Source organism: Gadus macrocephalus, chromosome 3 (genome assembly GCF_031168955.1).
Source record: "Gadus macrocephalus chromosome 3, ASM3116895v1".
NCBI lineage: Eukaryota > Metazoa > Chordata > Actinopteri > Gadiformes > Gadidae > Gadus > Gadus macrocephalus.
Window position 1 is genome coordinate 7,023,152 of NC_082384.1, and position 25,000 is coordinate 7,048,151.

The 25,000-nt window shown below is 45.4% G+C and overlaps 1 long non-coding RNA gene across 1 annotated transcript in view; it reads right to left on the bottom strand.

Annotated features, from left to right (window-relative positions):
• LOC132453869 (uncharacterized) overlaps nucleotides 1-25,000 on the bottom strand; it is a 63,401-nt gene that overhangs the window by 20,877 nt on the left and 17,524 nt on the right. Inside the window, exon 3 of the long non-coding RNA XR_009524825.1 lies at nucleotides 11,620-11,785. This is a non-coding gene — a long non-coding RNA (uncharacterized LOC132453869). The remainder of the gene's footprint in view (nucleotides 1-11,619; nucleotides 11,786-25,000) is intronic.

Consider the following 25,000-nt stretch of genomic DNA (forward strand, 5'->3'; position numbering starts at 1 on the left):
TGAAAATACTTTTACATTCCGTGTTTCTCTTGAAACCAGAACTAGATTAGTATTTATAGGAAACCCTATGGTAGCAATGTGAGGCAGCCGTGAACCACACTGTGTTTGTGATCATTATCAACAGTTCAACAGTCAACAGTTATTAGCTAATGAATGGCATAAAACCCATGCACTGTAGCATGCACTGTAAGCCAATCAGGCCTGCAAAAACGCCATCTCGAAAAACACCTCAAATAAAACATGCAGTTTATGTTCATCCATGAAGGGGTTCGCATTTTTTCATTATTAGCCGTTCGTTGAAACAATTGATGTTTAAGATCGAAAAATGTGAACGATGTGATCCGCGGATCTGAAACCGTGTACGCGTACAAACACTTTAGGAAAGTAGCATCGCAGGGAGAAATATCAGAGGATAAAGAGGAGCAGACTGTGCTGAGCAGCCTTTGTTGTGGTGCTTCTGGGGCCTTGTGATGGTGATTGCCTGTCCTCGTCTCTGACATTTGTTTTTAGTTGAAGACTACATGCTGTCAAGGCCCTCAAACTCATCCTTTGAAAGCACACAGGTACAAGCGTGCACACTTATGAAACACACAAACACACACACACTGACACGCGCACACATAAACACACGCAAGCATGCACGCACGCACACCCACACACACGCATTGACACACCCGAATTCACATACATAAACAGACACATGCACACACACACACACATACACAACAGACACATGCACACACACACGCACACACACAGACACACACACAAACACACACACACACACACACACACACACACACACACACACACACACACACACACACACACACACACAGACACACACAGACACAGACACACACACAAACACACCTTGATAGCTTGATAGCAGGCACACTGAGGCAAGGTGTCCCCTTCCTTACTGACCCTTTTCGCTGTAACCATAGCAACCCTGCCCTTCATCCGCTGCCAGCGCTGCTCCCCTATTGGCTGCCCCCTAGCACTACATTTACGTGGATGCAGGGAGGAATTGGAATGGGCTTCATGACACTTTGCCCTGGAACCACTTAATGCTGTCCTTCAGAACATAGCACTGGGCATACACCCATACATACATACATACAGACATAACAAACAGAACACAGGCGAATAAGGTATGGAACGTGATGGCCTGCAGAGGCAGCCGCTGAACTCTGAACACTTAGCACAAATAGCCAACCAGCCGTGTGCTGACGCTCCCTTACAGCGCTGGCTTGATCCTGAAAATGGCACTATCTTGGAGACACGACTGGCATATTGCTGACATTTTACTCAAAATGTTCCCTTAATGAGCACACACACACACACATACACATCGCCTCGGGCTACGACCTGACAGAACATAAACATATAGGATGTATGGCGTCCCCACAGTGAGGGGAGGATATTTGGATTTGAATAATGATGTGCGTGCTTGTGTGGTTGCGTGTGTGCATGCATGTGTACATGTGTGTGTGTGTGTGTGTGTGTGTGTGTGTGTGTGTGTGTGTGTGTGTGTGTGTGTGTGTGTGTGTGTGTGTGTGCATGATTGCAACAACAGTGTGGTCCATTGTGCATCACTGTTAAAGTGGAGTGTGAGTATATTGCCTTTTCTTTGTGGCTGCATTGTGCATCCGCTCTCGTGAACATGAATATGGTTTGGTACACATGCATGTTGAGCCAATGAACGCGTGTGAGGGACAATACTGAGTGTTGTGAGGCAGAAGACACTGAAGGGGATTTAGTTCAGATGTCTTATAGTGGTATTTCAGACACACAAACACACACACCCACACCCAAAGGCACACAACACAACATTACCACAGCACTTATACACCCTGAAGTTATGCAAACACACACACACACACACACACACACAGAAATACAGCACTCATACACACACACACACACACACACACGCACACACACACACACACACACACACACGAACGCACACACACAAACAAACACACAAACACACACACACACACACACACACACACACACACACACACACACTAACACACACACGTAGGGCCACATGTTCATGCACACTGATACAAATTCATTCATGCATACAAATAGCTAAATGTGTATCGTTACAATGTATTGTCTCTCTGTGCATCTCTCTCTCCAGTTCTCTCTCTATCTCCATACACACACACACACACCAATGCTCACACACACAGACACACGCACACACACACACAGACAGACACACACACACACACACACTTAGGATCTATGTGCATTTCAATTAACAGCCACTCTGGCATTATAAGAGGCAATAAATAGTGTGATAGTGTGCGTGTGCGTGTGCGTGTGTGTGTGTGTGTGTGTGTGTGTGTGTGTGTGTGTGTGTGTGTGTGTGTGTGTGTGTGTGTGTGTGTGTGTGTGTGTGTGTGTCTATGCGTGTGTTTGTGGTTGTGTTTGACACAGCCCTGTGATACAAACCCTACCACCGTCACCTCTTAATTCATCAGTTTACGAGACACACATCTCCACTCCGCCTGGCCCGTAAAACAGCGCTGTGTTTAACCTGCTTTCAGCACGCCCTCGCTGCCTGCCTATTCTTGACATCTTTCCTCCAGGTGCAAGAGGCTCATGTGCTTTCTATGGAGAACTGAATCTGTACACTGCTAAAACAAGCTGCTCTATGTATAGTCACACGTACACACACATACACACACACACACACACACACACACACACACACACACACACACACACACACACACACACACACGTAGGGCCACACGTTCATGCACAAACAAGCGCGCAAGCTCACACACACACACACTCACACAGTAACTCACACACACAAGCACACACACATAAGGGCACACATACATACACAAACAAACACACACACAGACACACACGCGCACCTATACTGACATGGTAATTCACACATACAAACACACAGACATATGCACATCTCAACACACAAACAAAGAACCACTTAAGAAACACAAAGAAACACACAAAAAAGACACACACATGCACACACACATACGCGTCGTCTTTACATAAAGTAATCGGAGCACATACTCTAATGCGTGTGCGGCCGAGTGCATGTTAATGCTGCTGTCATTAGAAGTGTAAGTGGTGACAGAAACTTGGCAGAGTTCGAACAGTGGAGACAATCAGACACTCTCTCACTGCCTCAGGGGGCTGAAACAAAAGGATATCGATTTATTCCTCTGGTCCAGGGGAACGGGAGATAGAGAGAGCGGGAGGGGAAAGAGATAGATGGGAGGAGAAAGAGAGGAAGCGGCGAGGGAGAGGGAAAAGAGTGAGGCGAGAGAGAGAGATTTAAAAAGTGATCTCTCAGTTAAACTGCCAAAGTGTTGCTGCCAGAGTGAGGGTGGAATATAGGTCTTCTTTGTTAGATCAAGCGCTGCATTCCTGTTTAGCTCTAGGTATAAGACTAACATGTTATGCTAGGTGTCAGACTAACATTTCATGCTGGGTGTCAGACTAACATGCCATATGCTGTGGAAGAGCCTTCTGAGATTTATGCCTATAGGTTTAGACATGAGCTACATGTTGAGCGTTTAGCATTCACATTATTAGGTTGTGTACCGGTAGGATTTGAGCTCCTCCCAGGTAAACACTAGAATTATCTGTCCCCTTCATGTGTCAAGCTGCGAATGGACAGACGGATAAACACTTTTAACTTGAAAGGTTGATTATACACCGTGTTAGTTTGGGACTTTACTTTTTCATCAAACAAGTTTGTTGTGTGGGACTGAACAATGGCAAGAAAGGTTTGGGAATTTAACAGATTTGGGCACTCACATCTACAACGCCAATAAACTACATTAAAAGGGGTGAGAAATAGAGCAAAAGAGCACTAGTAATTAACTTACTGAAACGCTCCCATAGTGTTTTCAGGAAAGAATTACAATAGAATAGTCAAAACTTAATTGTAGAGGTGAAAATATGGCGGCTATGAACGATGACCTGAAATATTGTCATATAATGATTCCATGACAACTCAGAATTTGGAAACACAACCTCAGACTTGTTAATGTTAAGCTTGCTGGTAGTTCTACCAGGAGGACTCAAATCACGCGCGGCTGGCCGCCAATCACCAATCACCAGCTACCAATCACCTGCCTACACCTGCTCTATAAAGAGTAGTCTAACATATGTCTTTGCTGCTCAGGTCTTCGTTCGACGCATGCTGCTGCTTTACTGTGCTTCTGATTATCTCGCCGCTTAGTTGCTACGTCGGTTAATACACACCAAGAGGTCATAACTTCGGATTCGTGCTGGTCGGCCTACTACTTCTGGTCCCGGCAAGCGAGCGCAGAAAGCCGTTCTTTTCGGTCCCCGGTATCCTCAACAACACCACCAACAAGTTCCCAACACGGACATCCGCCCGGTTCTACAAACCCTCGCCGAGTTGGTGCAAAGCATTGGCGCCAGGATGGACGCCGTCGAAACGCATGCGGAACTCCCGGACGGGTCCAGGCCCCAACCCGCTGTCGTCGGTCGCCACGGCGCCTTTCTACTTCCAGCAACCATCAGGCTCGGCTTCCTCCGCCTTCACAGGCTACGCACCTTGCACGTGCCCTGCTACCATGGCTACTGCAGTCCCCGCGTTAGCCCCCGCAGCGTATTTTCTCTCACAGCTCTACCAGTCCAGCTTCAGGATGCGGCTCCCTCGGTTGGGTTAGGGGGTTTCTTCCAAGGGCAATGGTTTGCTGAGGGATGGCCAGTCGAAGCTGGTACGTTCGCCCTCGGGTCAGAGTCGTCTGCGCTGTTCGAGCTTTACCCTATCGCAGCAGCTAGTGTTCTGTGGGGCAAAGCATGGCGGTGTTAACGTCTAACCATGTTTTGCGATAACAAAGCAGCGTCAAAACGGCTGGGAAGGTGGTCTTCCACAGCATACGGATTTTACATCCGGTTGAATTCGTTGAGTTCGTTGCACACGTCGGTGTGGTACAACACAGAACTCTACGTTCGCAATCAAAGGTTCATAATTATCTTTATACCGTGCACTGTTTGGTTAACTCCTTGTGTCTGAGGTTTTTCCCTTCACTTTAACATGAATGAAGTTGATGGGTTCTAGGCACTGTGGTAACTGATTATTACTAAAAGGTTTTCATTGACGAAGGGCCTTTTAGATTGGTTCAGCTGCTGCTCACTAACTCTCACGTTCCTCTGCTCGCAATGCGATTCACATATCGTTCAATTTATTCAAAAGATCCAAAGACAAAGAACAGGTACATTATGGTATCATTTTATATGATTATTTATAGTCTTATTGTTAATAGCTTCAGTCGCGTTGGTATTTAATTTTTCATTTGCTCGTTTAGCTACGTATGACAGTTAACAATGTTGGTGTAGGCCTATTACAATTATTTACGCGTGTAGGCCACTCCAACTCGCTCGATATTTCAAAAAGATTAGTGTGCTCTCTCAGAGCTGGGAGATTTCATCCTTATTTTAACATATTACTCGAGACGGTGTTTTCTCACAGTTCATGCGTTCTCGGGTTCATGCATTCATGCGTCCACGTCTCCTACTCAGACTTTTCCCCTACACGGGGTATTTAATTTTTCATTTGCTTGTTTAGCCATGTATGTCAGTTAACAATTTTGGTGTATTACAATTATTTATGTGTGTTGGCCACTCCAACTCACTCGATATTTTGAATAGATTAGTGTGCTCTCTGGGAGTTTTCATCCTTATTTTAACATATTACTCGAGTCAGTGTTTCTCACAGCGTTCTACGGGTTCATGTGTTCTACGGGTCATGCGTTTTACGGGTTCATGCGTTTTACGGGTTAATGCGTTTTACGGGTTTATGCGTTCGCGGGTTTATGCGTTGGGTTTATGCGTACACGTCTCCTACTCAGACTTTTTCCCCTACACGGGGCCTGACTTTCGCTGATGTCACCTTCTCTGCAAGGCATTTTTCATCTAAAAGCGATAGCCTAGGAGCAGCTGTTACTATTATCATTTCAAGAATCAACAACTCTCTGTCCTTACGCTTCCATGTTCCTTTATCTCAAGCTTCGGCAACGCACGTCCCCGAATCACCTGTTTATTTGCGGCCTGCCAATGACTAAAGGGTGGTTCAGAGTCAATCTCGCGACGGTGGTAGAAGGGTGCGGCCCACCATCTCCCCCTACATTGGCCACTCCTTCCGGATTGGAGCGGCAACCACAGCCGCTGAACAAGGGTTGCCGGTCGCGTCTATCAAACGGCTGGGAAGGCGGTCTTCCACAGCTTACGAATCCTACATCCGGTCGAATTCATGGTTCTTCCTTCAAGCGCACACGATGCTCTAACGTCGGTTAAGGCAGGTTTATCACGTTTGCTACTACAGCTGTTTTTGGCGGCCTGTTTCCATTCTAGTTTTAGTCTTTGTGTCAAGGTGTCACTTTTGTTTTTATTAGTTTAGACACGTTCATACTCTTTCTCGTGATATGTGATAAGTATTTTAAGGAGCTGCATTTCCCTCACATAGCCACAAGGGGAGCAAGACCTTATTGAAGGCTGCTCCACCACAGAAGGAGCCGAAGCCTTTACGTCACCCCGGCCACGTCCACTAGGCCACGCCCACTTGACGTCCTCTCTAGCGGGTGGTTTCGAACTCGAGAGGCCAGAGAGCCCAGAGAGCCAGAGGCCAGAGAGCCACCCCGGGCCTAAGCCCGGGGGCTCGAAGTAGATCACGGTATTTTCCTCTCACACGCGTTAGATACAATCCCCTCCGTTAAGCTTCAGTTACCATACCGAAACATGCCGACTTTATAATAAATGAAGTCAGTTAAAAGCATCCCGGGATTGGACAACTTTCTTCAAGAATATGCAACATATTGAAATTCCGTTTAGGTATTATCAAAGATACAAGTGCGTAGATTTGTTAAATAAGGTAAACGGTCGAAAATTGATGTTATGTCTTAAACAGTTGAAGTTCCGTTTGGACAAAACGTTATTACAGTTTATCACCTAGTTTAGGTCAACGGAAATGAAGACATTTTAGCAGTCTTACTTTGTAAAACACTTTCAGTCTCGTTGGTATTCGCCAACAACATCGCACTACGCATTTAATTATAGTTATTGTCATATGACCAGCATTGTTTTCCTCACGCGATAAAGGTTTGTCGATGACGACATTTAGTCATAATTTTCGGTGTCAAAAGCAACACTATTTGCAACTACTGGTGGTGGTGGTTATCAGGTACTAAACTCATAAAGCAAAATTCGGCTATATAACTCAAGGTTAACCTGCAGCAACCCCGGCAAGTTCGACCACGTCGGTGGATCATCTAGTAAACACTCTTTGAGTTTGGTGTCACGTTGGTGGTATATCATGGAAAAAATAAAACTCGGTTCGCTGCGGCGACCCCGGTGAGTGCGTTGACCAAAGCGCAGCGGTAACAACTCGGGCACTCGTGACTATGACCACGTCGGCGGCACGTAATCTATTACTCATGGTTGACTGCAGTAACCCCGGTGAGTGCGTTGACCACGTCAACGCACAACTGGGGCACAACTCAGGCACTAGTCGTGAGTTCGTTGCACACGTCTGTGCGGTACAACACAGAACTCGACGTCCTACATCCGGTCGAATTCAAGGTTCTTTCTTCAAGCGCACACGATGCTCTCTAACGTCGGTTAAGTCAGGTTTTACACGTTTGCAACCATAGCTGTTTTTGGTGGCCTGTTTCCTTTCTAGTGTTGGTCTAGTCTTGTGTCAAGCTGTCATTTTAGTTTTTATTAGTTTTAGTTACATTCATACTCTTTCCAGTGTTATCGTATTTCCATTTAGATATTATCGAAGTTACAAGTGCGTAGTTTTGTTAAATAAGGTAAATGGTTGAAAATTGATGTTATGTCTGGAACAGTTGAAGTTCCAGTCGAACAAAATAACGTTATAAGTCTTTATCGCCTAGTTTAGGTCAACGAAAATGAAGAGACATTTTAGCAGTCTTATTTTCGTAAAACACTTTATAGTCTTGGTTTATTCGCCAACTATATTGTACTATGCATTTAATCACTGCTATTGTCACATGCCCAGCATCCACGTTGCGTCCAGTCTCGTTTTTCTCACGCGATAAAGGTTTGTTGATGACGACTTAGTCATAATTTTCATTGCCAAAAGCAACACTATTTGCAACTACCGGCGGTGGTGGTTATCAGGTACTAAATTCATAAAGCAAAATTCGGTTTCATAACTCAGGTTAACCTGCAGCAACCCCGGCGAGTGTGACCACGTCGGTGGATCATCTAGAAAACACTCTTGAGTTCGCTGTCACGTCAGTGGCGTAAATAGGAAAATAAAACTCAAGGTTGCAGCGGCAACCCCGGTGAGTGCGTTGACCACGTCGGTGGTAACAACTCGGGCACTCGTGAGTATGACCACGTCGGTGGCACGTTATCTAATACTCATGGTTTGACTGCAGTAACCCCGGTGAGTGCGTTGCTCACGTCGGTGGGAACAACTCAAGCACTCGTGAGTTCGTTGCGCACGTCGGTGCGGTACAACTCAGAACTCTAGTTCGTTGCAGCAACCCCGGTGAGTGCGTTGCCCACGTCGGTGGGAACAACTCAAGCACTCGTGAGTTTGTTGCGCACGTCGGTGCGGTACAACACAGAACTCCACGTTCGCTGCAGCAACCCTGGTAGTGCGTTGACCACGTCGGTGGGCACAACTCGGGCACATGCAAATTTAATTACCACGTCGGTGGCATAATATCAAACACTCAAGTGCAGGGCACTCGGAGTTCATTGAACACATCGGTGTTCAACACGGAAGTACACAATATTTGCTGCAGCAACACCGGTGAGTGCGTGACCACGTCGGTGGCACATCAAGGGCACTCGTGATTTCGTTGACCACGTCGGTGTTCAACATAGAAGTTCACAATACTTGCTGCAACAACACCGGTGAGTGCGTGACCACGTCGGTGGCACATCAAGGGCACTCGTGAGTTCGTTGACCACGTCGGTGGTTCAACGCGAAAGCACTCAGGTCACGCAGCGACCCCGGAGAGTGAATCGACCACGGCAGTTGGTACAGCACGAAAGCACTCGTGGCTCGCTGCGTAACAGCTGCAGAGTGCTCTAAATTTTAATTGATCTCGTTTCATTTCATGTCAACTGCTTTTACGTGATTCATCGATCTCGCTGACGGTTTTAAGCTTATCGTTTTACGGTATGTATGATTGACTCTTAATATGTCGTACATTGGGTATGCCTTTTATCTTCCAGAAGCAGTATAGATCCTTGTCCACTTCTTCTACGCAGGTATGTATGGTCTCATTACCCCCTTTCGCTATTCTATTTTTGGGGTCGGCTCCGCCCCTGCCAGTCCCGGCAGGACATGCCGAGTTATCACCTATTTCCGGCGTAGGCCTACGTCCTCTCTTTTGGGGAAGGCTCCGCCCCTGCTAGTCCTGGCAGGATACGCCGAGTCCGCACGTCACCCTGGATCAGTGACGGGGCTCATGCCAAAGATTTACCATGCAAAATATTCCCATGTCGTTATTTAAATAAATCCTGTTCATACTTATCAGTGATCGAGTCTTTATGGGAGAAATGTTAAGCTTGCTGGTAGTTCTACCAGGAGGACTCAAATCACGCGCGGCTGGCCGCCAATCACCAGCTACCAATCACCTGCCTACACCTGCTCTATAAAGAGTAGTCTAACATATGTCTTTGCTGCTCAGGTCTTCGTTTGACGCACCTCCATCCACCCCACCACCACCAGGTCGGCCTCAGTCTACTTGTCCAGGGGAAGGCTCCGCCCCTGCTAGTCCTGGCAGGATACGCCGAGTCCGCACGTCACCCTGGATCAGTGACGGGGCTCATGCCAAAGATTTACCATGCAAAATATTCCCATGTCGTTATTTAAATAAATCCTGTTCATACTTATCAGTGATCGAGTCTTTATGGGAGAAATAATGTCTTGAATGGGAATTGGGGAAACACATCTGTGCTCTGGTTTTTCCAACTTGATGTCAGTAACAACATCAAACATGGCCGACTTATTCCTTAATGGGAACAAAATAATTTTCAAAGTCTTTGTTGACATTTGAAGACATCATTTGATGTGTTTGTACGCTTCGATTTTGTCCTTATTCGTTCATTAAGTAATATCCATTAAAGAAACAGTTCCAACTCATTCTGTTCGCACTGTCCTCTAACATGTCCTCTTAAACTCCCAGCCACAGGGACACAAACTGCCTCGGTTGAAGTATTCTCTTTTTTTTTAAAGTGTAACGGATCTTTCCTTACATCAACCAACCATTGCAAGGCTCCATCAAGGCCGTGTCGCCAGTGTCTTCAAGATACGGCATCTTTGTTTCACATAATCCCCTGCTAAGTATAAACAGCGTGATTTGCATATGTCGACTTATTCTTAAAACACTGACACGGATACCTCTGACTGAAACTCATCCCTCCGTCTTACAGCAAAGCCCCTGTTGTTGTGTCTGCCTCTGTGCCTTCTCAATTCGTGTTTGTGCACGTGAGTGTGCTGGTGTGTGCGTTTGAGTATATCTGGTATGTGTTATTTTGTGATTGGGTTTGTTTGTGCTTGTACATCTGAATGTTTTAGCTAAAGTTGTTTGTGTGTTTGTGTATTTGTGGTTGAGTGTGGTGTGTGTGTGTGTGGGTATGTGGTTGAGTGTATGTGTGTGCCTGTGTTTGTGTGCACGCACATTCCTATCGTATCCTGTGCACATGTGTGTGTGTTTCTAATTGTGTGTATGTTTGTTTCAGAATGTATGTGTGATTGTGGTTCGGTACGTGCATGTGTGTGTGTGTGTGTGCACGCACATTCCTATCATATCCTGTGCACAGGTGTGTTTCTAGTTGCATGTATGTTTGTTTCTGAATGTGTGTGCGTGTATATGTGGTATGTGTGTGCGTGCGTGTGTGTGTGTGTTACAAGCCCAAGTGGCACTTTTCCCTCAGTAGAAGAGCGTGATTGACAGCAGCCATTAATAGGATTAAGTCCAAGTGGGCCAGAGCTCCCTGGAGGAGCCATCAAAGACTAGCGTCACTGGGGAACGCATGAAGCACACAGACCACCTACTGGGTGCACCACACACACACACACACAAACACACATACGCACACACACGCACGCACACGCACACGCACACGCACACGCACAAACACTATACATGGTTGATAGTGTGTGTGTGTGTGTGTGTGTGTTATTATGTATGTGTTTGTGTCGTGGGGGTTGGGGGATTTCTGTTTAGGTTTAAAAGGTAGAAACTGTTGAAGTAAATCTTGTGTAGCAGTCGAATATTGGGATTGTATGTAAAGCAGGTGGAGCAGTCTCCTATTGCAATCAGGGTGTAAATGCTTTGCAGAAGCTTGGATTACTTTAGGCCTACAGGCATGTGAATGGCTGGGGGTGCAGATCTAGATTTAAGCCCTTTAATTTGGGTGTGAACCTCGTTGTTGGCAGCTTATATAACATGCTTTTCCAATATCAATAAACCTGTGTGTGTGTGTGTTTCTTTAGGTGTGCATGTGAGCGTTCGAGTGTGTGTGTGTGTTTGTTTCCTTGCGTGGGTTTGTGTGTGTGTGTGTGATGTGCGTTGACACCTGCTCTTTAAGTCTTACCGAGGGCCAGAGGTGCAAACAGGGAACACAGGAAGAGCAGGCGTGTGGACCACATGACCTCTGAAGTTGACCTGGAAGTTAATGCAACGGCACTTCCTGCTGAGCCCAGACGGTCTGGCGGGGAGCGGTTCCTCTCACAGCACGATGGGACCGACAGCATAAAGGCCTGTAGAGACACACACAAACACACACGCATTAATAAAAGAAGCCTATGGTCAGCACCTCAAAAGATTATAGTCAGATGTGATAATCCATCAGGTCCTCCCTCCACATAGTGTTCAAATGTACACGCTTCAGAGCCGAGCCATTCAACACATTTACTTATAGATGTGCATAATTAAGCCTGTTAAAGCTTATATTCACCTTTACACCATTTTACAATGAAATACGAGACATGTGTGTGTTCTATTTGTTCATGTAAAACTTGAAATAAAGTAAAAATATCAAAGGAAACAATTTTGCAATTGCACATTTTACAGTGTAGAAAATCTAATCAGGACAAGTGAAAAACACAAAACACAAATAAACGAAATCACACCTAAGTTTGGAATCAGCGGGCCGTTCACCGTGTTATGAGTGCGGGCACTTGGTATGCTACAGTTGCAATGCAGTGTGAAAATACATTGATGTCCCAATCTAATTGTTCATTTCATGGTCTATCAAGGATAAACAATTAATTGGGGAATGGTCCCGCAGATTAGTTCTGGGAATAATGAATTGGTTAACATTATATCATTTTTTTTTTCTCTTAGCAAATTGATTAAAAAGCTGATCAGCGCTGTTTGCTCTGTTAATAATACGCCTTTCTCGCCTTTTCTCCCACTCATTCACATGATCATTCCTCCCCGCCTCCCTCCCTCCTTAATCATCCTCCTCCCTTAGTTTTTTTTTTCTATCCCCCCACTAATATATTGAGGCCTGTGTTGGGCGACAGTGAGTCATCGCCGCAGTGTATTATGGTATGATATTACTGCAGGCTGGGACCACCAGGCCCCCCCCCCCCAGTGAGGCTGAAGCATATCTCCAGACGCCACTTTAAAGGTAACTGCCGGCCCGGCTCCGTGTTCTCAGCCGCTCACCGAGGGACAGCCGCCAGGGCCGAGACAAATGCAGGTTGGTTAAAAAGCGTGTGTGTGTCTGTGTATGTGTGTAACCGCGCATGTGTGTGTCTCTAGCGATATATGTAAATGAGAAACTCCACCAGCTATATATAGATAGAGAAAGGGAGAGATGTAGAGCGAGAGAGGAGGGCGAGAGAGAGACAGACACACACACACACACACACACACACACACACACACACACACACACACACACACACACACACACACCACAGAAACAAATGTGCGTCGGTGTTGGGTCAGACAGCAGCAGACAGGGAGGACTGTGGGAAATGTATCAGCTGCAAGAGAGGGACTATTGATCAGGGTGACCAAACCGTGCATCAGCGGCCGAGACATCGCTCTGCCGTCTCACGCATATGCCACACCGCGCGGCCAGGAGCCCCTCTCTGATTCGCTGTTTGACGAACCGCGCTCGCAGACACACACACAAAACGCCTCTTCTTTTTTTGGGGCGGATTATCTTTTTTTCTTACGTGTAGAATCCACATTGAGACAGCATGGCGCCCCATGAGATATTACTGTAGATATTCAGCAGGGCTCTGTTTGCCTAGAAGCATCCGGAGTGACACACGCACTGGAACGCGGGCCACGGGGAGCGCCACGTGCACGCTCGCTCTCACGTGCACGTGGCGGGGGAGGCAGAAATACTCTTCGAGCTGCCGCGGCGGAAGGGGGTGCGGCATCCAGAGTGTGTGTGTGGGGGGGGGGTTATCGTGAGGGGCAGCTAACATGACACGGAGCCGGGCGGAAGCCAGCCCATAATAGTCCTCAATAGGTTGAACTGCAATGTAACACGACTATTCCTATGCATAATATGGCGCTATATATATATGCTTGTTTATTGCTTGTTTATATATATAATTACAAGCAACAATATATACACAATGTATAATAAAACTGTATACTATATATGTAAATATATATATATATATGCAATAAACAAAAAAAGTAAAAATATATATTTATTTATATATATATATATATATTTATATAAAGGCCTAATTATATATATATATATATATATATATATATACATACATACATACATATATATATATATATATATATATATATATATATATATATATATATATATATATATATATATAAAGAGAGAGAGAGAAGGAGAGAGAGAGAGAGAGAGAGAGAGAGAGAGAGAGAGAGAGAGAGAGAGAGAGAGAGAGGGAGAGAGAGAGCCAAGTGGGTACTATACGTATCAATGTCTTCCATTCCATTTTATTACATATGGCATTAGCGTGTTTTATAATTTATTCAGCGTTAACCTGCGAAGCGGTAATGATGTGTCTCTTGGCCCTAAGCGGCGACACCAGCCTCCTTGCGTCCCGGCGTCTTTGATGTGTCTGTGGAGCCAGCGCGGGGCCCATCAGCGGGAGTCAAACTCAACATGAGAGCCGCCAAGAACCCCCCCACCCCCACACCAGACCTTCATGACATCAAATACTTGTTAATCAGAAGGAAGAACGCACACACACCTACCGGAGTAACGCATTCATTAGAATACGGCGCCGTAAAGAACAGCTCTGAATGATGTACTGTATATGCCACACATTAGCAAAAAAAAGTTTCAAAAAAGATATTGCTCTTTCGTGCTTATCTTGCATATGTATTACGTCGTGTAAGACAAACAACCACAGGCAAAGTAGGAGAAGTTACATTCCAGAAGAAATGTGTGTGTGTGATCAGCTTGCTGAAAATAAAGCTTTTAGGAGCTGGCATATTGTAAATGTTGGTATATTGTAGAGCAGACTGTTGTGAAGTAGTGCTGCCGTTTCACTAGGTTTACTAGGTTGTTTTGCACGGATGCTACTTGGATAGCACAGTGGCTAGTGTTCTTGGTGGTTGCTAGGGGGTTCTACCTGGTTTCTATGATGTTGAAAGTTGTTGCTATGGTGTTCTAGTGTTATAGGTGCTAGGGTGTTCTAGGTGGGTTACAGGAGGTTTTTTAGATTTCAATGTTAACACTCATTAATGCTTATAAGAACCATTGCTTTGACAGTGAAACACTGTTACACTGGACATTCTGAGGTATAACATATATGTGGGGTCTAAATATTATACAAGCAGAGACAAATCTCATGAGTGTATGTGGGAGTCAATTTTAAACGTTTAAAAGTTTAAATACTGAAAAATAATAAATAATACCTATACAACTTTGGAGTCATTCCATAAAAGCTTGGATAGTAATACAAAGTCCAAACAATTGTTCAACCTATTGTTCATTGTTTATTACTGTGTAATGATATCCGTTAAGACCTGCCTGACATTCAGACCAGCCCAGTAGGACACCAGCCAAGACGCCCCTAATGGCCCCTAAATGATTTAAGCCACAAAGAGACTCTCGCTCCGTTGCCCCTCTTTAAAACAACTCTCTCCCCCCTCCCCTATTTTGATTGATTGGACCTTAACCGGGCGGACCACGGGCAATCTGACCAGCTGTCCCCACTGATAGAAGCAGGGGTTGCCTGACATATGGCCGGCCAGGGCACCTGCCACGGCATCCCTCTGTTCCATAATTCAAACGCTGGCTCCGTCTCTCCGTATGTCTCCCCCCCCGCTATCTCATTCATCACTTCGCTGACCCTATCTGATACTCAACACAGACCAAAAACACTTTTAACAGCCCACCGGCAGCCCGTTAGCCCAGGGGCTCTCCAGGGCCAGGGACGAGTTAAAGCCCTATATGCTCGCTCAAACGTTTCATAATTCAAAAAGGGGAAGGCGGGGCTATAGAGGGTTCCATAGCTTTGCTAATCATCGTAATTATGTTTCTATCTACTACATTTCCACCGTTCCGACACAAACATGATTGCCCGGAGGGTGGCTCAATATATCTGGCCTGCTGCTGTTTGCTATTTCCATTGGTTAGACATGAGCAGGGGAGAAATGCATTGATTACATAATTGACCAATGGTCGAGCACAAGATGTGCTCTATCTGCACCCACACACGCTTCTGGAAGGGGCTACAATCTAAAATAACTTCACATTAACTATTTCTCTTTTTTTAATCTTGAGCAAATAGCTGTTGAAGCCTGTTTGGCACGCCCACAACTTGTGCTTAAAATGGATAAATAAATTAAGCAATACATGGTGACATAAACTATTAATACAACTGAAACCACAACCTTCCCAATCTGTGCACCGACTATATCTGTGAGTAAATTTGTTAACTCCTGATTGCTTGTTATAGTCCAATGGGAGATGAAGAGTTCTCACTTGAACATATTTCAGCAAGTGCCGCTTCCATTGTTACTCAAAAGCAGTTGAACATTAGCCTTACATGTTTCCCTGAGAGTAAGTAAGTGATTCAGTCATACTAATCCCCAAAGGGTAAATCCTGTTGCCAAATCAGGTAGAGAAAAAGAGGGAAGGAAATAAATAAAGAAATGAATACATATAAATAAAGAAATGAATGCAAAGAAATAAAGAAATGAATACTAATAAAGAAAGCTTTGTCATTAGAATTCAGCAGTGGCACTGCGCCGCTTGATAAAACTGCTTTGAATGTTTGTTGACCCAACTTGCTTTGCAACAACAGTATAATTTCTACACAACTTGACCATGGCCGTATCCACGGGTGTCCACGGCTGTGGACATCCTTTCATGGATCCTTTCATCGATTCACACACGCCGTTGAGTGGCGTAGCTCCAATTTTCTTTTACACTGCTTTTAACATAATGTGTCATTATTTTTAGATTGTGGTCCTGGCCTCCGCCATTAGATATAATCCATTATGGGGCTGTTTTGTGTCAACAAGAACCGCTACTATGTGCACCGCAAACACAAATTGCTTCCCTGTACAGCCTTGTGTTCACAGTGTCCTATATTCCCCTGCCCGCGGTCCCTTTGTGCTCTAAAGAGAGAGGGAGTGTGTTAGCAGAGAGCTGGGACACCATACACAGAATTATATACTGCTACACGCTGCCGTGGTGGACTAATTGATGTTTGGCTAACTTTATGCACTCAAGCAGCCAGACTTTGGTGTGTGTGTGTGTGTGTGTGTGTGTGTGTGTGTGTGTGTGTGTGTGTGTGTGTGTGTGTGTGTGTGTGTGTGTGTGTGTGTGTGTGTGTGTGTGTGTGTGTGTGTGTGTGTGTGTGTGTGTGTGTGTGTGTGTGTGTCTCCCTATCCCCTAACAAGAGTGTTGCCTGTCACAGCAGCATTTCTCATTCGGGGATTCTCCCTTTCACTAATGAGTGCTGACCGGCCTGGACCACCTTTATAGCATACACACACAAACACACACACACATACACACACAAACACTTATACACACACACAAACACACACAGTTACAAATGCACGCACATGCACTTAAAATATGCGGCCACACCTACACACACACAAACACACACACACTTACAAATGCACACACACACATTTACAAAACCACTGACATGCAATCGCACACACACACACACACACACACACACACACACACACACACACACACACACACACACACACACACACACACACAGCTACACACAGCTTATCACTAGGACACCAGATGCCCTGCTCCCTCAGCCTCCAGGCAGTCTCCAATGTGCCCATGCAGAATTTTCAAGCTATCCAGCATGTCTAAAAGGCTGTGTGAGTGTGTGTGTGTGTGTGTGTGTGTGTGTGTGTGTGTGTGTGTGTGTGTGTGTGTGTGTGTGTGTGTGTGTGTGTGTGTGTGTGTGTGTGTGTGTGTGTGTGTGTGTGTGTGTGGGGGTTGACGTGTATGTGTGTGTGTGTGTGTGTCTGTGTTTGCGTTTTCCCATTGGAATCACCTGGGGAAAGGATGTCAACTAGTCAGACTGAGGGGAAATTGAAAAAAATTGAAGTCGTGAGGCACAGACACACACACATAGATAGACCCACTCGAACACATACACACGCCCCGACACAGATATGTTTTGGATGGATAGCCAAAAGACAGAGAGTTCTCTGCAGCCGTTCAGATGGTCTTGTCAAACACGTTGCAATACATTTCTTCAACCATTCCATTCTTTTCTCCTTTACTCGCTCATCGACCACGGCCCATTATCACAAAGCATGACTTGTTTTTATGCCTGCTTTCTCTCCCTCCAGCCTGTCTCTCTCTTGCTCTCCCTCTCTCTCTCTCTCTCTCTCTCTCTCTCTCTCTCTCTCTCTCTCTCTCTCTCTCTCTCTCTCTCTCTCTCTCCCCCCCCTTCTTGGCCCTCCTGGTCCGTCGTTCTCTGCCTGGTCGGAGGGAGGCTGGAGCGGAACAGGACTCGCGGGGCCCCACTGCCATGTTCACTAAATTGGTACGCCTTCGCCAAGCCACGCTAAATTACCCCGGGTCGGCCTGCTGGGGGCCTGCAGTCACCGCGGACCAACAGCCCCACAGAGTGTGTGTGTGTGTGTGTGAGGGGGGGGATGTATATGTATGTATGTGTGTTTTTTTGTGTGTGTCTGTGTGTGTGTGTGAGTGTGTGTGTGTATATTTGTGTCAGTGTATTATTATATGTGGTTGTGTCTGTGTGTGACTTTGACTTTGAAGGTAGGGATGGGCAACGATCGTCGAATAGTCGGAGTCACGGAGAATATCGAATAATGAATGTGACTATCGTTACTTATTACACGGCTCTTCTCAATGCTGTTGAACGCTCCGGTCACTTGCATGGGCCTTCACATCTTCCAGTGGTGAATAATTTTTGGATAATTCACCGTTGCTAAGCATATGATGACCGCTGTCAAGGAATGGTTATTTCTTTTTTCTATCGTATAACTCTGCAAGAAGTCCGGTAACTTATCAACCCCAGCGTCCTCGGTTGCTATGCAACGTCAAGGTCTTTGGCGGACTATTTCTCTGCTGATCAACACTACGAATGCTGGTAACAAATAAATGTAAAAAGACACACCGTGTGAATAATTTTTTTTGACGTGTCTAGTTCACCGTCATGCAGGCTCAGAAAAATCAGTGTTCAGTAAAATAAATAAATAAATAAATAACTAGCGATCTGTTTTTGGCGCATGTAGGCCTATTTGCCTAAGCCTACGTTGCAATAATTGTTATGTTGAATGTTGATGGCGTGAAATAAACAGATTGATTTCATACAAATCATAAAAGCCTCTCCCTGTGTCATTGTGTGTGCGAGTATCCGAGGTGCGTGTGTGCATGTGTGGGGGGTTCTTGATTGACTGATTTTCGAATATTATTCGAATAGTTCTCAGCGAATATTGAATAGTATTTTTTCCAGAAATGCACATCCCTATTAGAAACTTGAAAAGATTACGTTGTAGGCTACACAGTGTGCCTTCGCGGCAACTTCAGGAGACTCGGATGAAGCGCTGGGAAGGATTTCAGCACACGGTTTCCACAACGCGGGCGCGGTTATCCACCGAGATAATAATTTTATTTGAAATGAAAACGGTAATTGTTGTTGACAACATTTTTATCGGGGTTTACCATAACACCGGTAACCGTTTCATCCCTAGTGTGGGGTGAATGAAAACATGTATTTGCTTAGGGCTAATGTATCGCCAATGCTTGCAAAGAAAATGAAAAATTAATATCCAAATAATTAATTTACACTCAATTCAAAGTGTCAAACATTTACACACACACATGTCCCTGAGTGCAGTTACCGTAAGCAAACATGAAAATGACGGTATGTTGGAAAGAAGTCTGTATGACTGTTTGTTCTAAAGAATTTGCATACAAACACAGGCACATTTGGAAATGCAATGCAGTGCACATAAACAGATGTATTGACAAAATCCAATTGACAGCATCAAAAAGTGAAGGCTCCTTAACTTAAATTCACCACTATTTTCTTCGAAACACCACTAACATTACTTATTACAATACCAATACCGCTTCCACTCCCAGTACAAATAATAGTACCAATACCAGTAACAATGCCATTACCAATATCAATACCACTTCCACTACCAATACCTATACCAATACATAAACCGATACAAATACCAATGCGGTTTTGGTAATTGTCTTGGTAGTGGTATTGGTAGTTGTGTACTGAAGAGTATAGTAAAGAGAAGGAGTCAGCATTAATACATAGTTTACACCACTACCAATACCAATACAAATACCAATACCAATACCAATGCGTTACTGGTATTGGTATTGGTATTGGTATTGGTAGTGGTGTACTGAAGAGTTTAATGAACAGAGGGAGTCAGAAGTAATAAATAGAGTGTTTTGGTTTTATACCAATACACTCTGTTTCTTTTTCCCTCTCTCTCTCTCTCTCTCTCTCTCTCTCTCTCTCTCTCTCTCTCTCTCTCTCTCTCTCTCTCTCTCTCTCTCTCTCTCTCTCTCTCTCTCTCTCTCGTTCTCTCTTTCTCTCTCGTTCTCTCTGTCTATCTCTCACTCTCTCTCATTCTCTCTCAGATAAACACACAAGCTTACTCACACACACACACACACACACACACACACACACACACACACACACACACACACACACACACACACACACACACATTCATTGACACCACACACACACTGCGATCGGAGGGAATGGCCGCCCCCTTAATGGTGAGTCACTCAAACGCTGATCCCTGATTAGCAGAGAGCTGCCCCTGGGTGGGATCAGAAGATCACCAGAAACAAAGAAAAACAAAACCATACTGTCCCCTTCCCACAATGCACCACCCTGGACATGTCCCAACACATGCCGTCCTACACGGTACTGGGGGGTGGGGCGAAGGGGTGGCACAGATAGATGCCATCTCAGATCACATTAAAATCACAATTAACACAGTTGGTGTCGTACCCCAAAAGAATCACAGATAATAGAAGGGGACAGGCATGTTGTTGCATTGTGTGTGTTTGTGGTTGTACATGTTGGACAGGGGAGTGCGGTAGGGCTGCTGCCAAAAGCTATCATCTGTCTGCAAACACACACACAAATACACACCAAAACACACACTAACACACACAAACACACACACACACACACACACACACACACACACACACACACACACACACACACACACACACACACACACACACACACACACACAAACACACACACACATGACGCAAACACAGGCAAGTACACACACATGTTTTTTTTACCATGTTTATCTGCATGGCAGTGCATGTTTGTGTAGGCGGAGTTGTGTACACATATGTGTAGACACATGTAAGCCCGTGAGAATGGTTGTTTATGTGTATTTGACAGGGATGTATACGTGTGAGTCTGTGTGTGTTTATGTACAGTATGTGTATGTGATTCTGTGTGTGTGTATGTTTAAATGTGTGTGTGTGTGTGTGTGTGTGTGTGTGTGTGTGTGTGTGTGTGTGTGTGTGTGTGTGTGTGTGTGTGTGTGTGTGTGTGTGTGTGTGTGTGTGTGTGTCTGTGTGTGTGTGTGTGTGTGTGTGTGTGTGTCTGTGTGTGTGTGTGTGTGTGTGTGTGTGTGTGTGTGTGTGGGCGTGCGTGCGTGCGTGCGTGCATCATTGGAAGGGGAGGGGGGCTATGTGTAGGAATGTGCACTCTTGTCAACCTGCCCGGAAGACAAGTGGCCCGGCTGGCAATTTATTTCACACAGCAATGGTCGTAAATCCTTTGTTGGGCTTCCTGGAAAAAGCAGCAGTGTATAGTGCTGGAGAGCAGCCTTAAAGGTATAGGTCAGCCCCACATCGGCGCCAAACACTGCTTCACTGTGGTCTTCCGTGTGGGGAATTGTCCAGAATGAATCGCTATATGAATTATTTTATATTTTTTCTTCAAAGTTCAAAGTTCACATCTTTCCAAGTCATTTGAGGTCAGATTGTCTGACAAAACAACCACAAACAACGTTGGGCTGGAGTGGATATCATCACCCGTCCGTCTCTTCGCCCAACATTTTGAATTTCAAGGCTGGCCAACGTTGCTCAAAATCAATAGTATCTGTAATAGTAATCTGGCTGTGCAACCTCTTCCTTCCCTTTCTCTCTCCTTCCAAGTTAAAGATTCAGAGTCGAACACACTACGATGTCCAGGGAGGATCTGGCTGGGAAAATAAATAAAATAAAAAGACCAACTGCAGTTTCCACATGGCTGCCCTGGACAGCTCTGAGCACGCTCCCAGAAATCAGATGCACCAAAAAATATGGGAGAGAGAGGGAGCGAGAGAGAGAGAGAGAGAGAGAGAGAGAGAGAGAGAGAGAGAGAGAGAGAGAGAGAGAGAGAGAGAGAGAGAGAGAGAGAGAGAGAGAGAGAGAGAGAGAGAGAAACAGACAGAAAGAGACAGAAAGAGAGAGCAAAAGAGACAGAGAGACAGATAGAAGAAGAGAGAGTAGGAGTGAGAGGGAGGGAGAAACACTGGAGGATCCTCCGTCGGCCCGACCTTGTCTGAGAAGAGGCTGCGGATATGATCATGATTCCCGCCTCAGCCTGGCGGCGAAACGAGGCCCTCTCCTCTGTTCTCCCCCCCCCCCCCTCCCATCTCGCACTGCCGGCTAATCAACTCTGCATGCCCCCACCATCACCCCTACTACCACCACCACCTCACCCACCACCACCACCACCACCTCCCTCCCACAACCACCATCCCCCTACCACCACCATCACCTATCCACCACCAACCCCCCCCCCGCCCAGGGGACTGAGGAGGTAGGCACGTGGACACGAGGAAGATTGAGGAGACGTTAAGAGGGGAGAGGGGAGCTGGGGAGAAGGGAGACGGGGGAGATGGGGGATGAAGTCATGGAGGGAGGGAGGGAGGGAGGCAGGGGGGAGGGAGGCAGGGGATGGACGGAGAGCAGATACGGAGCTAGGGGAAGGGATAGAGGGACCGGGGGGAAGGGGGATAGAGTGCCAGGGGGGGATCAGAGTGAGTTGAGGGGAGGACAGGCGGAGGAGGAGAACAGCCAAACTAGTTCATAATCCCAAGGTTATTTAAATGGGGGTGACGTGCAAGCGTGTCTTTTAATCCATCGCATCGTCCTTTGGTCTTCTCCCGTTTATAACTTCTTAATCCGTTTGCACGGCAAGATATCTCGGTCAAAACTCAGCACCTGCACCGATCTAACACTGCAACATGAATTAATAATAGATAAGGTGTAATTATATTGACGCTTGGAATTTGAATGGGATGAATTGAACTGATTATTGATTGCTACCAGCAAATGCTTTGATCCAAAGTAATATACACACACACACACACACACACACACACACACACACACACACACACACACACACACACACACACACACACACACACACAAGACACACACAAACACACACACAGACAGACTCTCTTTGCCTCTCTTGTATTCTACCTTTGTGATTCTGTGTGTCAGAGTGGTAACCCATAAGGGGAATGTTAATGGCGTACAAACTGCCACTAATAAAATCAATTACATCAACCAGAGCTGTGGAGATGTACTAATGTTGATTCCTCTGCCTCCCTCACTCTCCTTTAGACCAATCGCTCTCCCTCCCTCTCTTTCCCCCTCTCTTTCTATCTATCTCCCCCTCTCTACCAATCTCTTCACTGCCTGTCTCCACACTGTAAACCCAGTACTGTCACAATGGATCTGTCAAAGCCTAGCTACAGAGCCAGCGGCAGAGCCTTTCATTCTGCGTGAGTGTGTGTTTGTGTGTGTCTGTGCATGCCTATGTGCAAGTATGCTTGTGTGTGTGTGTGTGTGTGTGTGTGTGTGTGTGTGTGTGTGTGTGTGTGTGTGTGTGTGTGTGTGTGTGTGTGTGTGTGTGTGTGTGTTTGTGTGTGTGTGTGTGTGCGTGTATGTGTTTGTGTGTGTGCGGTGTGAGTGTGTGTGTGTTGTTGATGTTTGACGCACCTATCATCTGTTGACTTGGTGTGGGTGTAAGTTTGTGTGTTTGCGTAAGTGTGAGTGTCTGGACAGTTAGAAAAGGAGTGAGAGCAATAGCTAAATAGCTAAAAGGTGGCCATGTTAGAATAAGTATATCTGTAGTGGGGACTCAGCGGCGAATGGCACTCGTCTGCCCATTATAAGGCAGTAGGAAGAGGGACAGCCGGACAGGATGGATATATTCTACTTTTAGGCTCTGGTGGGAGGACCATCTTCATGAGGTCTGGGGTTTGGATAGACAGCCTGAGTTTCCTCTGACTCTGATCTATCCTTTGTTGTCTTCCCTTCCTTTTTGCAGTCCCCATTCTAGCTTCCTTTATGCGATGATCGTTTATTACTGGCTTCAACCTTGGCTATATGCCTGAGTATCCGTATTGTTTAACAGTCCACCCTTTGGCCTCAGCTGAAGGTCCGATCACTCTGTTCTAAAACACATCCATAATCATTTATGGAACTTGAATGGATGGGAGAACCAGTTTAGTGTGAGTGTAAGGTACTCAAAGTTCTCAAAGACTTGCTACCATCGAGTCAATAACATCAATATTTTTATCGTCTTTTTTCTATTCAAAATTTGATTGTGTTTTCTAATATACAGTTCTTGGTTTTTCCTTACTATACACCACAACAATAACGATTAATTCATATATTTTTTTATATTTAGAAAACATGTCAAATATATTTTAATTGAACCTTATATTTGTACTTTAATAATTGCTGAACATGTGCTCAAACCCACAACACACACACCCACACACTCACCCACATAAGCTCTGAGTGGGGATTTAGCTGCATAGGTAGAGGTAGAGCGGTTTGTCTGGAAACCGCAAGATTGCTAGTTCGATCCTCGGCTCTGTGTCAAGGTGACGCCTAACCCTAACTGCTCCCGATGAGCTGGCTGTCAACCTTGCATGGCTGACACCGCCGTCGGTGTGTGAATGGTTGCATGAATGGGTGAATGTCAGGCAATATTGTAAAGCACTTTGCTTTTTGTGGCCTCTGGTTACAAAAAAACAAGATGCAGTCAATTTACCATTTAAAAAACTCATTCACAAACCAGAGATGACTGAAACTCCTTTAGAATTTAGAACTCCGTTAGAAACTCAGGCCTTTGTATCATTACCCAAATGTGATGCTGTGCATATCATTGCGGTGAAATATTCATATACAGTGACTTATCTGGAGTGCTTACCAAGTCCTATTCAAAAGTGAATAATTCATGGCAGCCGCAGCCCTGATGCATGAATATAGAAAGAGGCACTTAACACTGGACTGTCTAAATGGCTGCAGAAACGCTCAAGTCTCTTGCATTCGTCCACCTTGACTCCAGCAGTGAGGAAAGGTTGTGTAACATAACGCAGGTGATTTGCACTGATTTGATGGCGGTCCGTTGAACAGTTTGAATATTTTATATTATGTGACCATGATAATTATTATTTGTGCG